At 31.3% G+C, this 26,855-nt stretch overlaps 1 long non-coding RNA gene across 8 annotated transcripts; it reads right to left on the bottom strand.

The window, feature by feature from the left end:
• Positions 1–6,311: 6,311 nt before the first annotated feature.
• LOC132295468 (uncharacterized) lies at positions 6,312–26,309 on the bottom strand. 8 transcript variants are annotated; one of them, XR_009478490.1, is made up of 7 exons: positions 15,853–16,167; positions 14,465–14,538; positions 8,906–9,025; positions 8,751–8,791; positions 8,595–8,663; positions 7,967–8,196; positions 6,312–6,492 (listed from the first exon to the last, which is right to left on the bottom strand). It is a non-coding gene; the product is annotated as an uncharacterized LOC132295468 (long non-coding RNA). The 8 variants fall into 8 exon arrangements; XR_009478489.1 differs by having other exon boundaries at positions 8,595–8,651; XR_009478487.1 differs by having other exon boundaries at positions 8,595–8,791; positions 15,853–16,169.
• Between the last annotated feature and the right edge of the window lie 546 nt (positions 26,310–26,855).

The following is a 26,855-nucleotide window of genomic DNA, read 5'->3' as shown; positions in this document are numbered from 1 at the left end:
CTTTCAGAGTCATTTGATTGTGTTGACTTGGTTTAGCTACGTGTATGCATTGGCCATGAAATCAAGGCGGAGTTTGAACTTGGTTCGGTTATGTGTAGCTGGTATCCAGAAGGGTAATAGACTGTTTTTGGATTTGCAAGTATGAGTCTCATGTGTTGTGCGGGTATGTTCGGTGATTTTTCTTCCTCGTGGGTGGAGAGGGAGATTGTTGGGGTTCACCCACGTTATAACAGACGTAACGTCAAGGCGATCGATAAACTCTTATCTTTGATAATTATCTCACGTGGGAGATTGATAGAGAAAATTACATTCATTGTATTTTAAACACTTGTTTTAGAGGACTACTTATATATATATATATTAAAAGGACACTTCACGCGAAGAACTTAAAGATTAGATTTTCCTTGTAAGTGATTGGGTATGTGAAGGGTTGAGGGTGTTGAGTGAAATCTCTGTGTGAAATTCTCTATCTTGTATAATTTACAAACTTAAATGAAAATCTTACTCTCCATGAATGCATGCATGTATTTGCTGAACAACTTATATCTCATGCGGGTTTGCTGCTATGAATGATTGGTTTTTTTTGTTGTGGGTAATTCTTTATTCCCAAACACTTACTTCAAGAACCATATCCTTCACGGGTGTGCTTCTATATAGAGAGAATATGCCAAATCACCAAAAAATAATAAAAAATTATTTTAGAAAATTGTGATGCACAAATTACCGGTGTCCTAAAAGAGCAAAACCGATAACATGCTATTATTAGTAAATGCAATTTTGCAATATAATGCTCGCAAATTGTAAAATTATCAAAATAAAAAATAAAAACAACCCTCCAACCAGTACAAAAATTCAATTATATATGTATACATATATATATATATATATATATATATATAAAATAAAAAATATAATAAAATAAAAAAACAGATAAGAACACTTTAAAATGAGATTTGAGCTGAAGCTGCAACCGAAAAACTCTTGATGGGTTGTGCTACATGCAACAATCAAATTTGTTTCCAACAATGACTATGATTTTGACAACTAAACATGATCTCTGACTGAATTTACTTATTTTCACTATATATAAATTTCATGAATTGACACCTCACCAACATAATCAAGTCTGGACTATAGTAACATCTCTGACCTGTCGAATTCAAAGGGAGGTTTTTTTTTAAAAAATAATAATAAAAGAATTAGGGAGAAGCACTGGCCATAAATCAAATTTTTATCCACGGTTCCCGTCTTGGGAAACATCATGGTGTATTCCGCCAATGAAATGGCAACATCATCTTATTTTGAGACATTCAATGGGTTCGGAAATGCACCATCATCTATACCCACTACACCAGGAGCATTCTTCAGGATCTCTCTTCCTGTGTCCTGAATAAAAATGCAAAATTGAATCATGGTGGTTGTTTTCATATAAAAAGTTTAACAATTTACCCCCAAAAAATGAAAAGATATTGAACATTCCATTTAGACTGTGTATATGTAAATGATAATTAAAACTGCATTGAATTATGCCGCTGTGACTAAAAACGACAATTAAACAACCAATTTAGGGAGAAACATTACAACATTAAAGCTGTCTACAACGTTTTAGTCCGTTAAGGGGAAAAAAGAAAAAGGTATGTTTAAATAACAAACAATTCAGCTATTGTGTAGGATGATAAAGAAATAAAAAATGCATTGTAATATAATTATTGATATTTGATAGATTGAGTTATATTTTTTAATTTTATGGTATGAGAGTATGGTTTTATTCATTTGAATTGTGGTTTTCTAATTTTATTTGGTGGAATTTAATTCTAACTGTAGACGGAGGTAAAGCACTCAAAGATTTTGCAAGATATTCTCCAAAATTTAAAAGTATTGTGTGGTTTAATCATCAATTATGTACAATTGTTAAACTTTTTTTTTTAATTAATTACAGTTATATATATATATATATATATATATATATATATATATATTTGAATTTGAGGATATATATATTAAAAGAAAATGATTTTAAGACGGATGAGATAGACCTAATTTCTCAATCGAATAGTGTTAATTGGCCAATGTATGCCAAATATAAAAAAAATGAGATCCTTCACTTTTTTATTTATTACATTAATGACCAATCAAACACATATTCTCTGAGCCTAATCTTTGGCCCAAATATCAGAATCATATATAAAGGAATCATTTTTGGGCCCAAATATGTATGTCGCCATCTCGCCATATATGTGACCTGAAGAGAATAGAATGTTGTATAGCTTTTACTATGGTTTTTGATCAGTTTATGTGATAACCTAAAGAGGCAGCAGATACAACAGCAGAAAGGGCCAGCAGTTTTGAGAAGGAGTGAAAGTGGTGGCCGGGAACAAGAGAGCTTTCAGGAAATTATGGACAAGTGGGTTAGGGCTCCTCTGGTGATTGATCTGAGCGATGATGATAATCCCGAAAGCTTAATATGGCACTATATGGATCCTCAGGGCAATGTACAGAGGCCTTTTCTGATGCTTTCACTGAAGCGATAGAGTGATGCTGCCTACTTTGATCACGACTTCAAGGTTTGGATGGCTGGTCAGAACCAAGACGCAGCTGTCTTTTTGACATATGTGATTCCATTTGATTTTTAATAAATTCATATTCTTAAATTAATTGTGTACTCGGACAAATTTTCGTAAGAGAACCTCTGCTTCCCCAGTCAATCACAATTGTGCAATTTCCCTCCCCCTGTCATTCCACAAAAGTGGCTATAGTTACATGTAAAGACTTGTCCATAATTTATACAGTAATTGAGATGGAAATTGAGAATTAAAATTATATATATATTTATATATTTTTAGCATGAGAATTAAAATTATATGATGTTTATTTATTTATTGATTCAAAAGGTTCAGATTCTTTTTGAATTGTATATTAAAGTTTTGTGGTTTCTTTTCTCACTCTATTGCAACTCTCAATTTTGGTGCATGACTTAATTGAATGGTGAGAGGTTTCTTCATCCAGCATGTTTATGCTTTAGTCACAGTGAACTTTTGTATTGTTTATAAGATACATTTGTTGTTGTTATATTAGGGTAAATTACACTTACCTGTTTCTAGGTTTGGACAAATTTCAATCAATTTTTTTTATCTCCTCTCTCTTTTATTACTTTCTCTTTTCTCTCCATCACCATTATCCCTTCTTAAAAAAAAATATTGTAAGTAAATAAAAAATTGAGTGGAAGGACAACTTGATGATTTTATGATTTTTTTTTTACAAATTTTGATGAAGAAGAAATTGTTGAGCATTCACTTAAACGCTCAACTTGTGTGAAATTTGTTCATACCTCAGTGAAGTAAGTATAATTTATCCATTATTATTAGGGCTGCAAGTTGGGCTGGCTCAACCCAGCTCAGTCCCAACCCAACCTCAACCTGAAATCGGGTTGGATTGGCCAGTTCGAATTGTACCCAACATGGGTTATGATCATAACTCAGCCTGAATATTTTGGACAGGTCGGACCGGATTTCACGGGTTGATTTTTAATTCGAAAAATTTCAAATAGAGGATTATTGAGTCTATGGTGGTTATAAGATCGAATATATGCAAAGGAATTGAAATTGTAGTAATATATATATCTAGAAAATTAATAAAAAATAATAATAATAATACAAAAAAGAAAATCAGCTTCCCAAATTTTTTATTTTGTTAGATGGAAAATACAATTTTGATATGGTATTATTAATTTATTCATAAATGGTATGTAACATGTATCAAAAACCCTAATTACTTCCATTTTAGGCTATTATATCATAACAATTATAATATAGATATTTTCCCCATATATATGTGTTGCTTCTTTGGCAGAGAGAGATTTGATGAGATAGGCAAGAAGATCGAGAGAGAAACCAATGCCTCTCTGGGCTTTGAAAAAAAAAATGGAAGTGACGGCGCCTCAAATCTGAGTTCCTTGAGAAGAGACAGAGAGAATCAAAGAGGCTTTACAGTGAGCCGACGACCCGGACCTCGTCGAACAAGAATAGACACGGAGCAAGAATTTTATTTCAGAGGTTGCACAATGCACTTGTTGCAAAAAAAAAAAAATCAATAAATATAACAAATACGAATTTTTAATTTTTTTAAATCAAAAGACAAACAAGAAAAAAATAATATATTAAATAAATACTGTAAATATATATATATAGTTACAAATAGAAAAATCAAAATATTGATTAATAATATTTTAATTAAATATAATCACAAACGTCACTTGAATAAGGAGATATATGTAACTTTTTTTTTTTTTTTTTTTTTTTTTTCAAAAGGAAATTAAAAGAATTTAAAAATTTTAGGGGGACACTATTTAAAATTACCATATAAGTATATGTATATAGCAAAAATATGTACCTCTGGGCCTTAATTGGCTTCGCCCCTAAGAAGGAACCTCTTGAGGTTGCAACTATTGTGGCATTGCGAGTTTCTTCTTGTCTTGTAAGATCAAACTCATTCCCTCGCTCGGGCCGGGTGGCTAGGGAACTTGATTGATTGTGTAAAAAGCCCACAAACTCAGAGACTAGATCAATGGAGCAGCGGCTCAGGTGGAGGGGTGGTAGAGGGACGGCTGCCATGTTTGGTTGGGTAAGAATTCGGGTTGGGCTCGGGTTGACCATGTTCTAACCCGAGACCAACCCGAAAATAGGCCCAGGTTGAAATGTGTCTAACCCAAAGCCAACCCGATTTGTTGGTGAACTCAGTCCAATTCGAAAATCTCGGGCTAGGTTCAGGTTGGGCTGGACTGGCCCGTCCCAAGTTGCACCCCTAATTATTATATCAATTGTCATGTTTTTAAGTTATTATATGTACATGAATTGATTTCTTTGAAATCCTTCTAAAGTGGATTAGGAATATTTGTAGTGGTTATTGTTCATGGGCATGCTGCCATATGTATGATCCTGGAGAGCTTCATTGTTTTTCAATTGAGTTGTTTACATGAATGGGAGTCAATGGAATATGGTAAATTACACCTACCTCTCTCCTCAAGTTTTATCAAATTATACACCCATGAATACTTAAAAGACTTATTATTTTTACCTTATTGAGGTTTGACGTGTGTCCTCAAGAACGCTCTTATTTTTCTGAATTGTTAACAAATTTTTAAAAATGACAAAGTTACTCTTACCTCATGTGAAAAGACATTCACAGTCTACATTTACTATAAAATGATAAATATACTACTAACACCTTGACCCAAATGCCCCGGATAAAATTACAAAATTACCATCATATATATATATATATGTGTGTGTTTGTGTGTGTGTATAAGGAGCTAACATTGGCACTCCATTATAATTCTAAAGCACTCCACTTTCTCTCTTCCCTAAACTAAAATTACAATGTTACCCTCACATCACACAAGGTTTATTTCTTATAATTTTAATTCCATAATTGCCCTTTCCTTAAGGGTTGGATTCTTGGCGCCAAAAGCAAGAACAGATTTTTTTTTTTTTAATATCTCTCACGTTTCCTCCCATCCTCTCTCTCCCTTTCTTTTTCTCAAAAAATGGAAAAATTCACTAATGATACAGTGTTTGAGTTAGAAGAAGTTATTGAACTTGTTAATGTTGGAATTTGTACGCCCAGGCATAACGAATTCCTATTTGGATTAAAGTGACATATATTCTTAGTAAATCTGAGATGATATATTTATGCTTTATACAATTGGTGAATTCAATATATTATATTTCGATTCATTATGAAATTGATAGTGTCCACTTGATTACAAGAATTATTTATATGTATGTGATGATGATCAATACATGAACATAAATAGTAATCATAAATTATTCATAGTCGGTAATTATGGATGAACTCTTAATTAACTAAAACTTGAACTGGATACACGCTAGGTTCAGATATATTGCAAAAGCCGTCGTATATATGCAATTGCTCCATATCACTGTCATGACATTTGACTTTTAAGTATGAGAGAAGTATAAACCACTACAACAATTATGGTCTCTACCAACAATTTTATTTGCAGTTAAAAGTAGAAAAAATGCTACTATAGCTACTTGGCAGCATTTATGGCAGGATTTGTATTTGTTGTCATAACCTGTGCAGCGATAAGCATGACAGCAATTGTACCATTACTTGGCAGCAAAGATAAATGCTGCGAAAAATGACACTTATTTTTAAAGGTCATAATAATATATTTAAATGATGCAAATTTGTTTAAAAAAATTAAATTTTTATAATCAAGTTCAATTCATTCATAAACCAAATTTACTAACCAAATAAATCCAATCCACATCATCATCAACAACAACAAAAACAACAACGACAACAATAAAAATAATAATAATAATAATAATTACAATGCATTTATGAGTGTAACCATGTCTCTGGGGAAATAAAAGATTTTTTAATGTCTCAAATCCTAAAAAGAGAAGAGAAAAGACTCGATGTATCAGCCTTGTTATCCTCCAAGTGTCATCCTTCTCTACGTACAACCTGAAATAAAACACTTAACGTATTAGAAATTAACAACTATTATTTAAATGAATACAAGCTAATCATTTCAAAAGAAATCTCTTTCCTACCACTCTCTCTTGATTTTTTTAGTCTAGTTCCAGAACTTATGAAGCCAAGAAATATTATCCCAAGAACCAAACAAACTCTCTCCTATCTATGCAACCCTTCCTGTCAGTCCCCACACACACTCTCTCTCTCTTACTGAAGAGAACAAAGTTGGTTCCTTTAAACTAAACTAAAAGAATAAATTCCAGCAAGCAATGCTGGGATGCATCCCTGCATTCCATAGGGATCTGTGTGTGTGTGTGTATATATATATATATATATATATATATGTATGTATGTATGTATTAGAAAGAAAAATACCATTCTTTTGCTTTTCTTTTCACACACCTCCTTCCCTCTGACTTCTTTCTCTCCCCTTAACAGACCCTTAAACCCTACCTAAAACCCAGTGTGTAATAAGACTCCTAAAACTCAAAACTACCCATTAACATATTTTTCTCAAATGAGCTCATCCAACTTTCTCATTAACTAGAAAATCCAAGATGATTATAAAAGTCAGTCTCTCCCTTGTCAATTCAAATCTAGTGGGATAATAACCAAAATGAGTTTGCTTTATGTTTTCACAGTCCATCCAGTCACTTCACACAGTACACAATTTTTCTGTACACACAATTCAAAACCTTAAAACTCTTCAAAAGGTCCAATTTCAGAACTAAATGTTTCTCCTTTCAACTTAAATACTCTCCATCCAGCTTGGTTCCAACTTTCAATTCAAAACCAATGGAAGAAAAATAAAGGTATCTAATGTGGGCCCTCTCTAACACACACAATACAGAGCCTTGTAGAAGCATTGTCAAATCAAAAGAATTCATGATGATCTGTTACAGGAGAAAAAAAAAAGAAGTTGAGTTGAATAACTAAAAGTTTTGATGATCTGTACACACACTGAACCAAAATTTGGCAAAGCAAAAGAATTCAAAGCCAAGCTTTTATCCAAAATTTGGTAATTCATACGAATTCAAAGACAATTTTTTCCACTTTTCGATGACTTATAGAATCATTGTCAAATAAACAAGATGGATAAAGCCAACTCCAATCTAGCATATAATTTTATTGATGCTATCATAATTATGTGCAACTCCATCTATATAATCCTCTTTCATGAACTTTTTCAATAATTTACTAAAGATAATGGTTAAAAACTAAAATCAAAAACTATTTCACAAAGTGATAGTACAAAGAAGAGAAAAAAGAAACAATGGAACCAAACATTACCAAACCACACACAACAATGAAGGATCATAAATAAGTTATAGACTTCCAGTAAAAGCCTATTAGTTAGTCACACATGAGAAAAAACTTTAATTGTAGCAGTTCACGAATATTATGATGGCTCACATGGAAAACAAAGGGAAAATTTGAAGTATTAGAGAAAATTAGAGCATACCTCACTAGTCTTGCCGTCATTGAGACCAGAATGACCTCTCCATTGGACTCTCTGGCTACTGGGAAGGTAACCAGATCTCTGAGCTTCAAAGAAGAGAATCGCTCTTGCTAAGATCTTGGCCATAGTCATGCCCAGCAAAAGCCAATGGAACAAGCCCAAGAAGCAGAAACAGAGAGGACCCATACAACACAGTCTCACAAACTTCTCCATCAAATGCTATTTTGGATTCCCTACATTAAAAATAAGAGTCCAAGACAAGATAAATAGAAAAGTAGCTGCCTATCTACCAAACTAAACAAATTAGTAACAAAACAGAATATTAAAAAGATATTCTCATAAACAATTCCTAAGGATTCGGGCTTAGTAGTTAGCATCGAACTTGTTTTGTTTGTAACATTAGGAAATAAGAAGAATGCACACTTGAACAAGCAGTCGATGCAATTATCATTTTATAAGAAAGCATCAAAATGAAATTATCCACCAGCTGCCACAAAGCACTTCACAAACAAATGCTAGATATTAGAAATAAAGTTATTAGATCAAATCATAATAAGGGTATTTTCTTTTTCTTTTTAAGTGCTAGAAAAGTAGAAATTGAGCCATTTTGGAACTACAAAAAAGCACATACCAGATGCGCTACTGAGAACAATGGAATGACCAGCGTTCCATGGAAGCTCCAAATACTCTGCATAGATGACTACATTGGAGTTGAACCTCCAATATTAACTAAAACAGACCAGCATCTAAATAAGGATAAAATTTTCTTAAAAAGAAAGAATCTCACATCCACATAGCAAACATTTTGCCTTCAATGCAGCTGGCCATCTTTTCAAGCTCAGGTAATACAAGTCATAAATGAACAAATGAACAAGACTGTTTTAAAGTGTGCAGAGTTCTAAAAGGTCGAGCTTATGTAGGTAGGAGCGGAGTAAAGGATACGCACTGCCCAAATATCCATGGCTCTATAAACAAATAACGTTACTTCTACTCTTTCCCAAAATCATCATTGTAATGTTCAGTTGATTCGAGCTTCCTTGCTTCATTCAGTTTTAGAACAGCCTACAAAATTACATGATGCAATGGACACATCAAACATCCCATGTTGTTAAAAGACACTCAAATTTATTTTACTTCTTTATTGTCATACAGGAAGAATTATATGTGTGTGTGTATATCATCCACAGAATAGAAAGCCTCATGTATATCATCCACAGAATAGAAAGCCTGATACAGGAATTCTCTAGCGATGGCAGCCGATACCACACATTCAATTACAGTACAAATAAGATATAAAGAAGATATACCTTCATGAAATCTTGGTAGTGTTAGATTGCCTAAAGGTTAGGAGTTGATTTTTCTCTACACTTTACTGTTGGTTATAAATTATACCAATTACTATCAAATATCTAATTAGATTAGACCTGAGAGATATGTGACCTTGAAATGGTTTTGATAATTGAGTATGAAAGCTAAGTAAAATGAAAATGTAGAGTAGTATTAATGATGTTTCAAATGAGTGCAGATGATCTCCTATGTTGCCTAAACATTAATCAGTCACTGTGACACTGAATTCGCTAATTTATTTCCCAACCCTCGAGTTGTGCTCAAAGCATGATCTACAATAGCATATAATTAAATAAAAATCAACAGGACACTTTTTACTTCTTTTTTATTTTTTATTTTATAAGTGCACTTTTTACTTATTCACTAGTTTATTTCTAATTTTCTACAATAGCATATAACGCGTTTAGTAATGGTAATTTCAAGACAAATCCAACGACAACAAGAGTGGTAATAATCAAAGTGCAAGCCGACCCCGGTCAAGATATACTCTTAGGCAGTATCTTTACTATTCAATAGTCTACATGCTGAGAATGAATTTCCAGTCCAACAACAACAACAAAAATAAATAAATAAATAATAAATATTAAATAAAAAATCAAGCAATGTCTTAACCCAAAGCAAGAAAAATACCAATTTGGTGACCAGAACCACCTATTCATTCTCTTATTTTCAAATTTACTCCATATGAATATTTGATCCAAGTTAAACTCAAAAAACCTCAACAAGTATACCAATATTATTTGTATTCTGACAAGTTTCCTGTTAGATCGATTAAAAACTAGAAAAATACCAATATCAAGGTCAACTGACCAAGATGAAACTTGTGACCTCCTTCATAAACCTAATCACATACAACTCACAAATACCAAAGGATATAATGATATATATATATATACTAGAAAAATGAACGTGCATCGCACGTGAGGAAAAATGCTTGTGAATATTTTAATTTTATTCTTCAAATAGAGATATGCTTGTGAATATTTTCCAAATATATATATAAATTCTACTTTTCCTTTCTAAAAATTGTTTTAGTAATATAACTTTAAACTAAAACAAATACTAGAAGTAACAGTAATGTTTTCTTTGATCATGTCAACATATTTGAAAAAAAAAAAAAAAAGTAGGTTTACTTTTACTAACCATGTATCTAAAAAGGCCGAACTTATAAAATTGTAATAAATTTTTAAATAAAAGGTGTCTGAAATAAATAAAAAACACTATAAGACTTTTCAAGAAATTTGTATTAGTATATAACTTTTCTAAAATACGTTTGAAAAAGGATAATAATAAAATTTCAAATATTTTTTAAAATAAATTTTTTTTAGTGTTTTCAATCTAATGGTAATAAAATTCAAAAGATTTTTTGAATGTATGTTGTTTTTCATTGAAAAGTTACATGTTAATGTTTTCATAAACCACAGGACATTACAACAAGGCTTTGAATCTAACTACCTACGGCTTTTTAATCCCTCTCTGTATACCTCCTATGTTTTTTTCTTTCCAAAGATTTTCTCTATACAATTTTTTTTTTTTTTGCAGTAAAAGAGTTGAATGAAATATTTTTTTATAGTTTTATGACTGTAGGTTTGTATAGTGGTAAAATTTAGAATAGGAGGCTCAATTGAATTTAGGAGTTTCTGAGGAAAAAAAAAAAAAATGACGGATGCTCTGAGATGGAAAATGGTGACTTATATAGATGAGTTTGAACACAATCAATGAATGATGTTATGCTGAAATACAACAATGGCGTTGAATAATTATACTCATATAAGGACTTCTACATATCACCGATACTTTGTGTCAACTCCGAATTAATGGTAGAAATTGCTATAGGCGATGTCCTTGTGTGTGTTTAGATCTGGGTTTTCTAATGGCAAACATATTCTAAAAATTTGTTTCTAGCATGTTTATTCTGTCATTTTTTATTTCATAGGTGCTTTATTGTTTCTATTTTGGAACTCTGTTCCATTTAGTTATTTAATTTGACTTCAATTTTGAATAGAACAATATTTGTTTTGGAGTAAATTACTTTTAAGGTAATTATGAATTTTTTGTCTCTAATTTTATTAATTAATGTTAGGAACAGGAATCTGTTGAAAAATAGTAGAAAGTCACGTCTGTGAAAACTATTTTCATTTTGAATAAATAATAATAATAATACTTATTTTAAATTTTGTTACGGTTGAATTAAAAATACTAAAAAGTCAGAAAGGCATGGAACCATGTGAATCCTTCACCATTAACTCACTAAGTAACATCAATATCAATTTCATATCTCATTTTGAAAGGAAAGCCTTGCCAAGCTTCCGTTATAAGAACTGGCACGAAATTGATCCATATAGATTTTACATCCCAACCATAGAGAGAAAACCTTCTCCACTCTCGCCGTTATAATTGTTTGTCCTCTCTAAACATATTCAATAATCATCTTGTTTATCTCTTCCCAAGCACTGTCCTAACTTTCTAACTTATCTATAGAGCTTTGATATATCAGAAAAGTGATGTCTCTTATAATCAAGGTTAAATGAGTTTTAACCAAAGGATATAACTTTTACAATTATATTATAACTGGTGTTTTAGTTTCACTAAATCACACATATAGAAGACACGATGTTTTAAGTATTGTCTTAAAGGGTTAAAATTTTTAAACCAAAATTTTAAGTCCCAGACGGAAAAATAATACATTCCTGATACAGTAGATGATTACCGTCGTAGTTTTGACACGATATTCTAATTTCTGCATCCAAAATAATTATTAATTTTTTTTAGTTCTAAAGAAATAATGTAAAAAGACTTGGATGTTAAATTTGGCTCGATCTATGCAAAACAAGAAACAATGTTGAAAAACAATAGAACTATTACATCTCAATGATGCAACCTAAAATAGATGTAATCATACGCTAAAAGTAAAAACAAAAGTTGTATGGCTTTTTTATCAAAAAGGTTAGAAATTGGTTGGTATAGGATTCAAATTAAAACTTACCTTCAAAAAATGAACAGATGTTGATTAAATTTGATCAAATTTGAACCGAAATTCAAATTGAAACATACCCTCAATAAAAATAAAGCTTGAGTCATGCGCTTCAATCAAATACGAATTTTCTTGGAAATATTTAAAGTTGCAATAGAACATAGAAGAAAATTTTTTTCAACAATTTATAGAAAAAAGGATAGAATGACAGAGAGAAATCTGAATGTCAACCGCTCATTATATAATCTTGAACCGACGTGTGTGTTTAGATGTCAAAATCCAACCGAATAGATGTAAAAAAAAAAAAAGTTGCATCAATTTGATGTTTAATTAAGAGAAACTCCTTTTAAGACAAGAACTCTTTGCAAAAAAAAAGAGAAAGGAAAGTAAAATATGGAACAAGAAAAGTGATGTTAATAAAGAGAAATATTGCAACTCTTTGAAAACGATAACGTCGGTATAATATTTTTGTAAATTAAAGATATTATTTAAAAATGTATATAAAAAATCAAAATTGAATACACTTTTATAGGGTATATATATATATATATATATAGATGTATGTATGTATGTATGTATGTATTTATATAGTAGGTTATTGGGGGTTACAAATGAGGTTGCAAAAATAAGCTCGTGCTATTGGCGACTTAAATTTCATTTTCAATGACCAAGGGAGATATAAAATGAAACATACCTTCAAAAAAAAAAAAAAAAAAAAAGGTCTTAATGAGTTGCAATTGATGCATATGAACCAAGAACGGCTTTCCTCCTAAAGGTGTTGTTGGAAGACATAAAGTACATCTGACAATTTTTGCATAGAAATATAGAGAGAAACTAATACAAGGAAAAATTCGATGTCAAGATTATATAAGTTGCAACCGACATATTTCAACAAACGCGAAATTTCAAATATCAACCAACTTGAATCGGTCATTGTATTCTAGGGGGGAAAAATTAAAATTAAAATTTTCTTTAGAGTTGATTTTCAATTGTAGGATAATTTTCTTAAAATTATTTGATTTAGAGTTAGTTAAGAAGAAGAAATTAAAATAGTACCTATTAGAATGAAGTAAACGTTCCAATATGAGCATTCCTCTTAATACCTTATACAATTGTATTTCCGAACGCTCACAGTGTGAGAATCATAGAACTCTTTCAAAAGAGTTCAATTTTTGAAAAGACACCGAGATAGATTATATAAGTTGGAATGGACACATTTCAAGAGACGCCAAGTTTCGGACACCAACTTACTAACAACAGTCAATGTTTTTTTTAAAAAATTGAAATTAAATTTTATTTAACGTTCTTATTTTTAGACAGTTGATTTGTAATTGAAACATAATTTCCTTAAATTTGATTGGTTTATGGTTGGTTAAAAAGGAGAAATTGAAATAGTACCTCTCAGAGTGGAAAAACATTTCATGATCTGTCGGATATATTCTGAATAACTTGTGTAATCATATTTTTGAGGCACTCAATAGAGTATGTGAATCATAGACAACTCTTTTTTAATCAAAACACTTACAAGATTGTTTGTGCAAATATATTTTGGATTCCTTCTAGAGTTTTTTTTCGAGCGAGACAACTCTGTGATAACACTAACTCTTCCAAGGAATGAAAAATCACATAAATATTAAGTATAGTTGTTTTAATAGAAAAAGAAAAGTCACTTAATTTTTTAAATTAAAATTTAAATAACTATTTTAAAATGTATATAAATAATATAAAAAAGAAGAAAAGAAATTTAAATAACTATTTTAAAATGTACAAAAATAATATAGAAAAGAAAAACCCCATTGTTATTAGTAGCATTGTCAAACTTGTAAAATAAATTTTAATGTTTTTAGTGTGATCTAAAGTTTTTCTTAGAAATTAGAAAATAAAAATAAAAGACGTTTCTAACTTTCTACAGTTTTTCAATTCAAGAAAATAAATATAGATAACAAAAAGTTAGATATCCCATGCTCTTGTTGTGTGTAGAATCTGCAGTGAAGCAATAAGATATGCCACAAAACAAATAACATGCATTAAAGCATCATACATTTTAGTATCATGCTCTCACGGAAAACTGCACATATAATATACTACATATAGAAATTCCTTTAGAATGACAATAGGAAAAAATGAAACACGTTGTGGAATATCAAATGACAAATAAGATGACTGGTGTAAAATCTTACTCAATTATTCACTGGAACATGCAAAAGAATGTATGTACGTTTTTTTGTAGCAGAAATCTGCTCCTCACTTTCATCTGCAATGCAATTGTGCAACTGCAATAATTTATGTTATTTTTTCATAATAATTATATATAAAAAAAATCCAAGAACAATTGATAGTAAGAAAGGGTAATCGATCAGTAGGAAGCCTAGCACCACAACCACCATTATTAACCCCAAGCACTGGCCAGAATAAATTGCTATTGAGTGAACAAAGAATAATATATATTGGAGCATGAAATTTATCTCCAGATACAAATTGATGATGATCGATGACATTTTTTCCAATGACTACTCTCTTGATATTCGTGTTAATGTTGGTTTTCCTACAAATGTTGTTGTCTCGCAGCTGTTGTATTGATGATATATTGGATAACTGATCATATTAAGAAGGTGACTTACCATTAATGAGATGTGTTTGCAGTTAAGTAGGTGACTTTTCGGAAAGGGTGTTGGTAGTTAAGAGGGTTAAAACTTTTGAGTAGTATAGTTTTTTTGTTTTTTGAAAAGTCATATAATTTTGTTTGTTTAAAATTTAAATAATTGTTTTAAAGTGTATATAAATGGCATACATGCTACGCATATATATTAAAATACTGAAGGTGTTTGCAGTTAGAATGTGTCATTTAGAAGAGAGGTGTTTGTAGTTAATATGGTAACAATTATTTACTATTTAAAAAAATAATTAGCTTGAAAATGTTTTAATGAAGAAGTGTTTATATAATTAAGAAGTGACTATTTGAAAAGTCATGTTTATTTTTTGAAATTAAATAATTGATTAAATGTATATAAATAATAGAAATAGAATCCACTTTTATAAGGGATATAGATATGCAATATTGTAAAGTCAGTTGGCTTCGTAATATAAGTAAACTATATATCAACCCTAGTGAAGTGAAATATTGTGACAATTCAATGAATTTGTGAGTAAACTAGTGTTGTTTATATTATTAGAGATAGATCTATAATTGAACTTGCTTAAAGTAATTATTCAGAGATATCTGCAATCATAACTAAGTTCTTGCAGAAGGAGACGAAAGATGAAGACGTCTAACTCTGATAGCGGTGGTCCATTTGGTCGCCCAGAAATTTGAGGAAAATGAACAGAGAACAAAGAAGTTAAAACTTTGGACTCTTACGTTCATTTGGTTCGACAGAAAAGGAGAAGGAAAGAGATTTCAACAAAATTCTCAAAAATTTTGAATTAAATTATACATCAAGATAGATAAAATTTGAAACAGAGTTCTAAAATCAACTTCAAACTCTTAGAAAGCTAGGGTTTCATATAATATAAACATAAATCCCCAATTAAAGCATGAAATTCAATAAGTAATATTAATGGAATTTACCTGCAAGTGGATAAACTGATTAATGAACTCAACAGTTTAGTTTGGATTTCTCTTTGAATTACAATCGAAACTCTGGATTGAAAATGGAAACGAAACTCTCAAATTGAAATTTTTTCACATGGAGTGAGAGAAAGTGATGCGATCAGTTGATTGAGAATGGAGCGAGAGTAAGGCTATGTTTCGTAAGGTGGCAAAGGAAGCCTTTTAGTTTGATCTCATCAGAGGTTATGGATCATACTAGCCTGCCAATCGAGGCTATATTGCGACAATAGTGCAGAAGTAGTCCAAACCAATGACCCAAGGTTCCATAGAGGAACAAAGTATATTGAAACGAAGTATCATATTTTACATGATATTGTCCGCTAATAAAATGTACTCATGGCTAGGACATTGCATTAGAACACAACTTTGTTTATCAATTTACAAAGGTGTCATCGATCAATAGTTTTGATCAACACCTGGATAATATTGGAGTTAGATGCAATTTGAATTGGCTATGAGGGCAAGTGGGAGTTATTGGGATTTATATGCCCTAGCATAGCAAATTCCTATTTGGATTATAGTGACATGTGTTCCTAACATATCTGAAATATTTATGATTTATATAATTAGTGAATTCAATATATTATGTTTCAATTCATTATGGAATTAATAGTGTCCATTTGATTACAAGAGATATTTATATATGTATGTGATGGCGATCAATACATGAATATAAATAGTAATCATAAATGGTTCATAGTCGGTAATTATGAATGGACTTATAATTAATTAAGACTTGAACTGGATCCGCGTTAGGTTGAGATATATTGTGAGAGCCGTCGTATGCAATTGTTCCTTATCACTGTCATGGCATTTGATTCTTAAGTATGAGAGAAATATAGACTCTTTTATTAATTAATAATTACTTTGATTTGTTCAGCAGATACTTCGGGATCTTTAAACCAACACTTTAGGTAATTATGTGATTCATAGTTAGAGGGTTATATTCTCAATATTTGCATCAATGCTACTTGTATTTATTTTGTATTGATTACGGTTAATCACAAATTAAATTTGAAGGCCTTTGTGTGTTTTTAGACAAAATGATTTATTATATATTTATTTATTTAAATTATTATTTTTGTCAAACAAATGTTTTATTATGATCGAGCCAGAAATAATCAAAGGTACTAAACTAAATATATTAATTAAGTAGTCGGATTGATGACTTTATTTATCCGATAACTAATTATGCATAGAGGGGTTAAAGTGCAACATTGACTTAGAAGTTATTTATTACTTAATTGGAGTTCAATTAATTTCTTTTAGTGGAGTAGATATTAATTAATGAATTAATTTAATTGGGTTCATGGACCGGGTTGATTATTAATTCATTATAGCCAAGAAAATAATAAGCCTAATAGGATTCTCACTCATAGCTCAACTTGATATTAGAATCATATTAAATTTGAGATATGTGAATTAGAGATGGAGAAGGATTTATTGTTTCATTTTCTTATTTTTATGTTGCCTATATATACATGGGTTCATGTATATTTTAGGAGAAACTTTTGGAAGAAAAGAAAAAGGAATATATTTTTCTCTCTCTAGATTTTAGGGTTTACTTTCTCATCTAATGGAGGCTCCCACAAGTCTAGTTTTCCAAGGTCATTCATGGAGGCTTATGAGTGATTCCTAAAGGTAAAATCATTACCAAGAAGATGGAGATCCAAGGAGAAGGCATCTAGCAAAAGGATCTATAATAAGTGAGAACATTCACTTTAGAGGAGAGATCTAAGGTTTACTCAAACATTTGATGTAAGTATTCAATCTAGTAATTAAATGATATATCATATTTTATTTTTTCATAAAACTTGTCTCTATGTGATGAATCAAGATCTGTGAATGAAAATCCCTCGAAAAGTTTCTAAAGTTTGCATGTTTCCCAACAGTGGTATCAGAGCATGGTTTGATTCATTACTAGAGATCATGTTTTTATCAAAATTATCATTCATTGATCCAAATTATATATGTATATATATATATATTTATTGATGTATGATGATGTATGTATAATTGTGAATGAATGATGATGTATGTTTGGCCCATGGATGAAACTTATAGGTTATTGAGTGTAATTTTATCTTTGGATGAATGTAATTAAGGCTTTGATTTAGCCATTTGAAAGTTCAATGATGTAATTTAATTTTTTCCATTGTATTTCAAGTGTAAATATTTTTTAAAGCCATGTAATCTTCATCAAAGGATGCTATGAAACTTCAAGAAGGTCCAAAAGGATTAAATTAGGCTTCAGGAATTTTTTGGGATTTTTTAGAAATTTTTCGCAATTTTTCTGGAATTTTTAGAGCCTAAATTTAATTTTTCTGGAACTTTTTATAATTTTCGGCGATTTTCCGGCAATATTCCAGTGACCGGAGCGGCGCCGGCTGCAACGGAGGCGCCGAAAGTGCAAGCTGTTGCTCCAATACTTTGCGGTGCACCATCATACGGTGCACCTGAATCCAATGTCACTATATTGAAATCAACATGAGAGGTAAGATCATATGAGGCGCAGACGTGGTGCAATCATGCACCAATCAAACAGTTGGTGTGTGAGGATGGCGTGTGTTCCTCATGCGCCAGTCACTTCCAGCGCACCAGGCGCTTGGCAGCGCATGCCACGCATTGGTGCATTCTGCCTGCTCGTTCACGCGCGTGCGCGCGCGTGAAGACACATGTTGAGCGCGTGTGGGGTGTATTTGACCGTGTTTTGACTCCTGCAGGTGCGTAGGACGTTTCAGTGGACCCTCGCGCAATAATTAGAGCATTTAAATGTTAAAAGCTAAGTCCATTGGCCATTTTATTTGCTTTATCTGTTATTTATTTATTTATGTGATGTATGAAATGCGTAGAATAGATAATTGTTAATTATTATTCATGCATTGGATCCATGATATTTATTTAAATGACTTGATTTATATTAATTAAATTATGAAAATTAATTGGATTAGATTACTAATTATTTGAGGGCACAGCAGGGGAAACGAAATATTATTTTTGTAAATTATTTTTAAAAGTGTACCTCAAATTAAATATTAATGAATCATTTAATATTCCAGATATTTTCTAAATTTAATTGGATTAAAATCTAGGCATTTTGCATGCATTAAATCATGAATTAAAAAACCCTAATTATATATAATTAAAAATTGAGTGGGAGCGGAGATTTTTATACATTACCCCATGGCCTTCATTATTATACCCATTGTAATTAGATCTTCAAAAATAAGGCCCTATGCATGATTTGAAGAGTCTGAGATTACAAGAATGGTTGTTTCATGAAAATAAAAATATTAAATATTCATTATAATTAGATATTTAAAAACAAGGCCCTACGCATGATTTAAAGAGTCTAGATTATAATGACAAGATATTTAATGTTTTATTTTTCATTAGAGATTTAATAACGTTATACACTCAATCTAAAATTAATAGTGTTAGCTCCCTAACGGAGTGGTCTACACTAGGTGATTTTAGAAAGGCTAAACAAAATCGGGAATCATTTCATATGGTAGACAAGGCATTGTCTTAAGAGATATGGAAAAGATGGGATTTGCCCGCCAATAGCAATAATGAACTTCGCCAACCGAATAAGTTATTGGCGTATTGGTTATTCGATTTTTCATGCAGTGGTTAAGGGACCCACATACTATTTTAATAGAAGTGCTCACCTAATAGCAAATAAATCTCAACAATAGTAATAATGAACTCCTCAATCAGGATAAGTTATTGACATATTGATTGTGTGATTTATTATACTACGAAGTTGAGGGACCCGCATTAATTAAAAGAGATTGTTCACCAATAGTGATAAAAAACTCTTTTTCTATTGAGATTTATTATACTATGTGGTTGACAAACTTATTTTAATTTTAAATATGCATGATAGTATTAATAATTCACCTTGCATATTGTATGAATGTATTTATATTCAGATTAATTATGTCCAATCCATTTTATCTGTTTGCTTACATATTCAATGTAATAGGACCTCATTGACACGGACTGGAAAAGGAACTTAGATATTTTATTCACAACGTAAGGGTACAAATGTATATATTAATCCTAAACCTAATCCTTTTACTTTAAGATACCCAAGAAAACATTAATGCTTTTAATAAGCGAAATAAGGCAAATGATATGATTTGGTGCAATATTCTAGAGTTTATCTCGAATACATTCCAAAGCTAACATTTACATTATTTTATTTTCTTCAAGCATCATGTTAAATGTTAATAAGATGTTTTGGTGAGATTAGATAGAGCATATGTCTAAGTACTATGTCAGATTTAAATACTATCAAGAAAGCCTAAGGATCTCCAGTAAAAGATTGAATTTTGGAAAATGATTGTTTATTATTTAAAAATTAACTGGAGGTCAAAAGGGCTAACTTGGATGATAAGTTTTAAGTTGACATGATTATTGCCTTGTTACCAAACTCGTTTGACTCTTTTAGAGTGAACTAAATAAGGAACCAGTTTGAGTTCACACTCGCTGATATTCTTATAGAATTGGTAATATATGAAGGGATAATCAAAAGTATAGGCATTCCTATCAATCTAACCTAGTCTATACCATCTTCTTCTAGGCCCAAGTGGAAGGGCAAATAAAAGAAGAAGGACAAGAATAGGACTAGGCTAGCACAAAACATAGGTATCCAAAAGGTTAAAGGGAATAAGGCAGTGTATGTTGAGGGCGAAGGAAATTGTTTCTTTTGTCGCTAACTAAGACACTAAAGGACGAACTGTCTAAGCAATGACGTGGCATAGGAAAATATATATTTAATCATTGAGCTATGTTATGTGGTTGTATCTATTAATTCCTGATGGATAGATTCTGGAGCCACTAAACATGTTTGCAATTCGTTACAAGGATTTCAGGAATTCAGAAGCCTCGATAATATGGATATATATTTGTACTTGACCTGATGTCAATGTTGTAGCTAAGTCAGTGGGAGTATTACATCTGAAATTAGAGAGTATGAGAATATTAGTATTAGAGAACTATCTTTATGCACAGATGTTAGACGTAATCTAATTCTTGTTTCACTTTTGGTTTATAAAAACTGTGTTGTTATTTTGTAAAACTAGTTTTATAAAATTGAATAGATGTGCGATTGCTTCTGGTGCATTGAAAAATGGTTGATATACTATAATCACAAACTCTTAATATTTGCATGATGTAGAAATTAATGTTGCATTTTTTGGATTGAATGTTAAGAGAAAATTTGTTATTCCTGACTCATTGTATTTTTAGTGTCTATTTTTGGGTTATAATCAGTCAAAATAAGATTCAAAGATTGGTCAAAGAATGTTTATTACCTAGTAAGGCAAAAGAGCCTAAACCAACTTGTGAATCCTGTATTGAATGATAAATACTCCTAAGGGCTTTAATCAGCCAAATGAAATAGACATAAAGAACAATTGGAGTCGGTACACGCAGACACGTGTGGTCTTATGAACATCTAAGCAAGATTACTCACGTTTTAGATAAATTTACTTGTTGCGACGCAAGTCTTAAACTTTTGGTATATTCCGAGAGTGTTAAGACTGATGTGGAGCACAGATTAGCTAAACTTATCAAAACACTTCGATCTGATTGTGGATATGAGTATTTCTCGAGATAGTGCAAAGACTATATGGTCAACGAGGGTGTTGTGTACCAGTTTTCCGCAATTGACGCTCAATGAATTGAGGTGTCAAATAGGAATAACAGAATTCTGCTTAACATGGTTAGATCTAAGATTTGATATGCTACATTATCTCTTTCATTTTAGAGATTAGCTTTAATGATATCGATGCACATTATGAACTGCATTTAATCTTAGTCTATCTCAAGGATATCTTTTGAGCTGTGTTTTTTACTAAATTTTAGTTTGAATCACATGCACATATAGGGTAGTCTTGCACATGTGCGCTTGATATAGACAAGTAAGTTCGAAGCAAATCATATGCATGATAGATTTGATAGTTACTCTAAAGGCACTAGGATGGATTATTTTATGATCTCAATGGTAAAAGTTGATTGTTTACACTCACTGTTTATCTGTAGGAGGATCATATTATGAATCATATACCTAGTAGCATAATGTTTAAGAATATGGTATTAGTACCAGTTGTACCATAAGATGAACACACTTATTATAGAGATTAAGAATTATAGATGAATTCCCTATTGATGCGTCAGCATCATCTAGTACACAGATTCCTACATCGGTACATTGATGTAGTGGGAGGATTATCATCCAATCCGACAGAATCATGTTTTTAGGTGAGACCTTTATGGACATCCCTGTCAAACATGAGTTGGACCCAGTAAGCTACACGAAAGTGTGAACCGATATGGATACAGATCATTTTGGCGAGTTGCTATGAAATCAGAGTTGGAATCTATATATTCTAATAAAATCTGGGATCTTATACAACTTTCTAGTAGGGTGATACCTATGGAAGGCAAGTTAATCTACAAAAGAATACCAGAAGATTTCTTAGTGATTAAATCACGAGTGTATAAGGGAATGTCATTATTTTTTCTAATTTTATATGTATTGATGACATCCTAATCATTTATAATGTCATGGAAGTTTTGTCATCATTAAAGAGGTAGTTGTTCAATTATTTTAAAATGAAGGATCTTCAAGATGTAAGCTATATTCCTAGGATCAAGCTTTTGCAATATTAGGTTAAAAGGAAAATAGGCTTATCTTAATAATCATACATTGATAAAGTTTTGACCAGGTTTGGTACGCAAAACTCAAAGAATGAGTACTTGCATTATTGACATAGATTGCTTTCTCTAGTAAGTAGTTTTCCAAGACTATCAGAGGAGATTGAGCAAATGAGACTGGAACAATATGCTTTGGCATATGAGAATCTCATATATGCCATGGTCTATACCAAATAGGACATCCGCTACATGGTAGGGATAGTCAGTAGATATCAGTCCGAACTCGGACTTGATAACTGGTCTGTTGTGAAAAATATCATAAAGTACTTTAGGAGAACCAATGATCTCATACTCATTTATGGATGTGATGATGTGGTTCCAGTCAGTTATGATAGTTCTAATTTCAAATCAGTTATATAAGGTCCATGACTTAGTGTATATTCACTCAATGAAGGGAAATCAGTTAGTAGATTGTTAAGCAGATTCAACTACTGACTCAAACCTGCAGGTGGAGTACATTGCAGCCTTAAAGGCGGTAAAGGAAGCCTTTTAGTTTGATCTCACTGATTTAGAGGTTGTGGAGCATATTAGCCTGCCTATCGAGCTATATTGCGACAATAGTGCAGAAGTAGTCCAAACCAATGACCCAAGGTTCCATAGAGGAACAAGGTACATTGAAACGAAGTATCATATTTTACATGATATTGTCCGCTAATAAAATGGACTCATGGCTCGGACATTGCATTGGAACACAACTTTGTTTATCCATTTACAAAGGTGTCATCGATTAATAGTTTTGATCAACACCTGGATAATATTGGAGTTAGATGCAATTTGAATTGGATATGAGGGTAAGTGGGAGCTGTTGGGATTTATATGCCCTGGCATAGCAAATTCCTATTTGGATTATAGTGACATATGTTCCTGACATATCTGAAATATTTATGATTTATATAATTGGTGAATTCAATGTATTATGTTTCAATTCATTATGAAATTGATAGTGTCCATTTGATTACAAGAGATATTTATATATATATGTGATGGCGATCAATACATGAATATAAATAGTAATCATAAATGGTTCATAGTCGGTAATTATGGATGGACTTATAATTAATTAAGACTTGAACTGGATCCGCGTTAGGTTGAGATATATTGCGAGAGTTGTCGTAAGTAATTGCTCCTTATCACTGTCATGGCATTTGACTCTTAAGCATGTGAGAAATATAGACTCTTTTATTAATTAATAATTACTTTGATTTGTTCAGCAGATATTTCGGGATCCTTAGACCTCCAAAGTTATGTAATAGTTAGAGGGTTATATTCTCAATATTTGCATCAATGCTACTTGTATTTATTTTGTATTGATTACGGTTAATCACAAATTAAATTCGAAGACCTTTGTGTGTTTTTAGACAAAATGATTTATTATATATTTATTTATTTAAATTATTATTTTTGCCAAATAAATGTTTTATTGTGATCACGCCAGAAATAATCAAAGGTACCAAAATAAATATATTAATTAAGTAGTCGGATTGATGGCTTTATTTATCCGATAACTAATTATACATAGAGGGGTCAAAGTGCAACATTGACTTAGACGTTATTTATTATTTAATTGGAGTTCAATTAATTTCTTTTAATGGAGTAGATATTAATTAATGAATTAATTTAATTGGGTCCATGGACAGGGCCGATTATTGATTCATTGTAGCCAAGAAAATAATAAGCCCAATAGGATTCTCACTCATAGCCCAACTTGATATTAGAATCGTATTAGATTTGAGATATGTGAATTAGAGATGGAGAAGGATTTATTATTTCATTTTCTTATTTTTATGTTGCCTATATATACATGGGTTCATGTATATTTTAGGAGAGACTTTTAGAAGAAAAAAAAAAGTAATATATTTTTCTCTCTCTGGATTTTAGGGTTTGCTTTTTCATCTAATGGAGGCTCCCACAAGCCTAATTTTCCAAGGTTATTCATAGAGGCTTATGAGTGATTCCTAAAGGCAAAATCATTACCAAGAAGATGGAGATCCAAGAAGAAGGCATCTAACAAAGGGATCTACAATAAGTGAGAACATTCACTTTAGAGGAGAGATCTAAGGTTTACTCAAACGTTTGATGTAAGTATTCAATCTATTAATTAAATGATACATCATATTTTATTTTTGCATAAAACTTGTCTCTATATGATGAATCAAGATCTGTGAATGAAAATTCCTCGAAAAGTTTTTAAAACTTGCACATTTCCCAACAGCCTAAACATTAATCAGTCACTATGACACTGAATTCGCTAATTTATTTCCCAACCCTCGAGTTGTGCTCAAAGCGTGATCTACAATAACATATAATTAAATAAAAATCAACAGGACACTTTTTACTTCTTTTTTATTTTTTAAGTACACTTTTTACTTATTCACTAGCTTATTTCTAATTTTCTACAATAGCATATAATGCGTTTAGTAATGGTAATTTTAAGACAAATCCGAAGACAACAAGAGTGGTAATAATCAAAATGCAAGCCGACCCCGGTCAAGATATACTCTTAGGCAGTATCTTTACTATTGAATAGTCTACATGCTGAGAATGGATTTCCAGTCCAACAACAACAACAACAACAAAAATAAATAAATAAATAAATAAATAAATAATAAATAATAAATAATAAATCAAGCAATATCTTAACCCAAAGCAAGAAAAATACCAATTTCGTGACCAGAACCACCTATTCATTCTCTTATTTTCAAATTTACTCCATATGAATATTTGATCCAAGTTAAACTCAAAAAACATCAACAAGTACTATTTAATTAATACCAATATTATTTGTATTCTGACAAGTTTCCTGTTAGATCGATTAAAAACTAGAAAAATACCAATATCAAGGTCAACTGACCAAGATGAAACTTGTGACCTCCTTCATAAACCGAATCACATACAACTCACAAATACCAAAGGTTATAATGATATATATTTATATATATATATGCAATATTGTAAAGTCAGTTGGCTTCGTAATATAAGTAAACTATATATCAACCCTAGTGAAGTGAAATGTTGTGAAAATTCAATAAATTTGTGAGTAAACTAGTGTTGTTTATATTATTAGAGAGAGATCTGTAACTGAACTTGCTTAAAGTAATTATTCAGAGATATCTGCGATCACAACTAAGTTCTTGCAGAAGGAGACGAAAGATGAAGATGTCTAACTCTGATAGCAGCGGTCCGTTTGGTCGCCCAGAAATTGGAGGCCAATGAACAGAGAACAAAGAAGTTAAAACTTTGGACTCTTACGTTCATTTGGTTCGACAGAAAAGGAGAAGGAAAGAGATTTCAACAAAATTCTCAAAAATTTTGAATTAAATTATACATCAAGATAGATAAAATTTGAAACAGAGTTCTAAAATCAACTTCAAACTCTTAGAAAGCTAGGGTTTTATATAATATTAACATATATCCCCAATTAAAGCATGAAATTCAACAAGCAATATTAATGGAATTTACCTGCAAGTGGATAAACTGATTAATGAACTCAACAGTTTGGTTTGGATTTCTCTTTGAATTACAATCGAAACTCTGGATTGAAAATGGAAACGAAGCTCTCAAATTGAATTTTTTTCACATGGAGTGAGAGAAAGTAATGCGATCAGTTGATTGAGAATGGAGCAAGAGTAAGGCTATGTTTCGTAAGGTGGCAAAGGAAAGAAATGATAAGATTAGGCAGAGGGAAAGGGAAGGAAAAGAAAGGGAAGGATAAATTTAATCCCCTGTCGTGTTTGGTTGATTAATGAAGGAAAAGAAAGGAAGTGATAATGATCATGTTTGGGAAAAAAAAAGGAAGGAAAGTATTTTAGTAAATTTATTATGATACCCTTTTATATTTTAAAAGAAAAATTTATAAATTTAAGTACGTAATATTTGCCAATAAAAAAAATAAAAAAAACAAAAACAAAAACGTATGTAATATAAATATAATTTTTTAGGGCAAATCATTTTAGCCCCCTGCCTCCATCTCCATTCTCGTTCTCTCTCTGCAGCTCTCTTTCTCCAATTGCAAACTACAAAATCTATAAGAATCAGAAGTTCCAAACCCATATATTTTAGTTTATCTATCTGTCTGCAAGAATCAAAAGTTCAAAACCCATATCGGCATATTGTTTCAGATTGTTCCAAAAATCAAAACCCATATCTTTCAGTTTTCATCGCCCGCTGTTCTAGTTCGAGTTCGCTGTTTCCATCGCCGGCTGTTCCACTTCGGGTTCGCCATTCGCAAGTTTCAG

This window comes from Cornus florida, unplaced genomic scaffold, assembly GCF_030987335.1.
Source record: "Cornus florida cultivar Cherokee Brave unplaced genomic scaffold, ASM3098733v1 CherokeeBrave_3.0.0_Hap2_Chr02, whole genome shotgun sequence".
Lineage (NCBI taxonomy): Eukaryota > Viridiplantae > Streptophyta > Magnoliopsida > Cornales > Cornaceae > Cornus > Cornus florida.
Note: the sequence above shows the minus strand (reverse complement) of the source record. Positions and strands in the feature narration are given on the sequence as shown.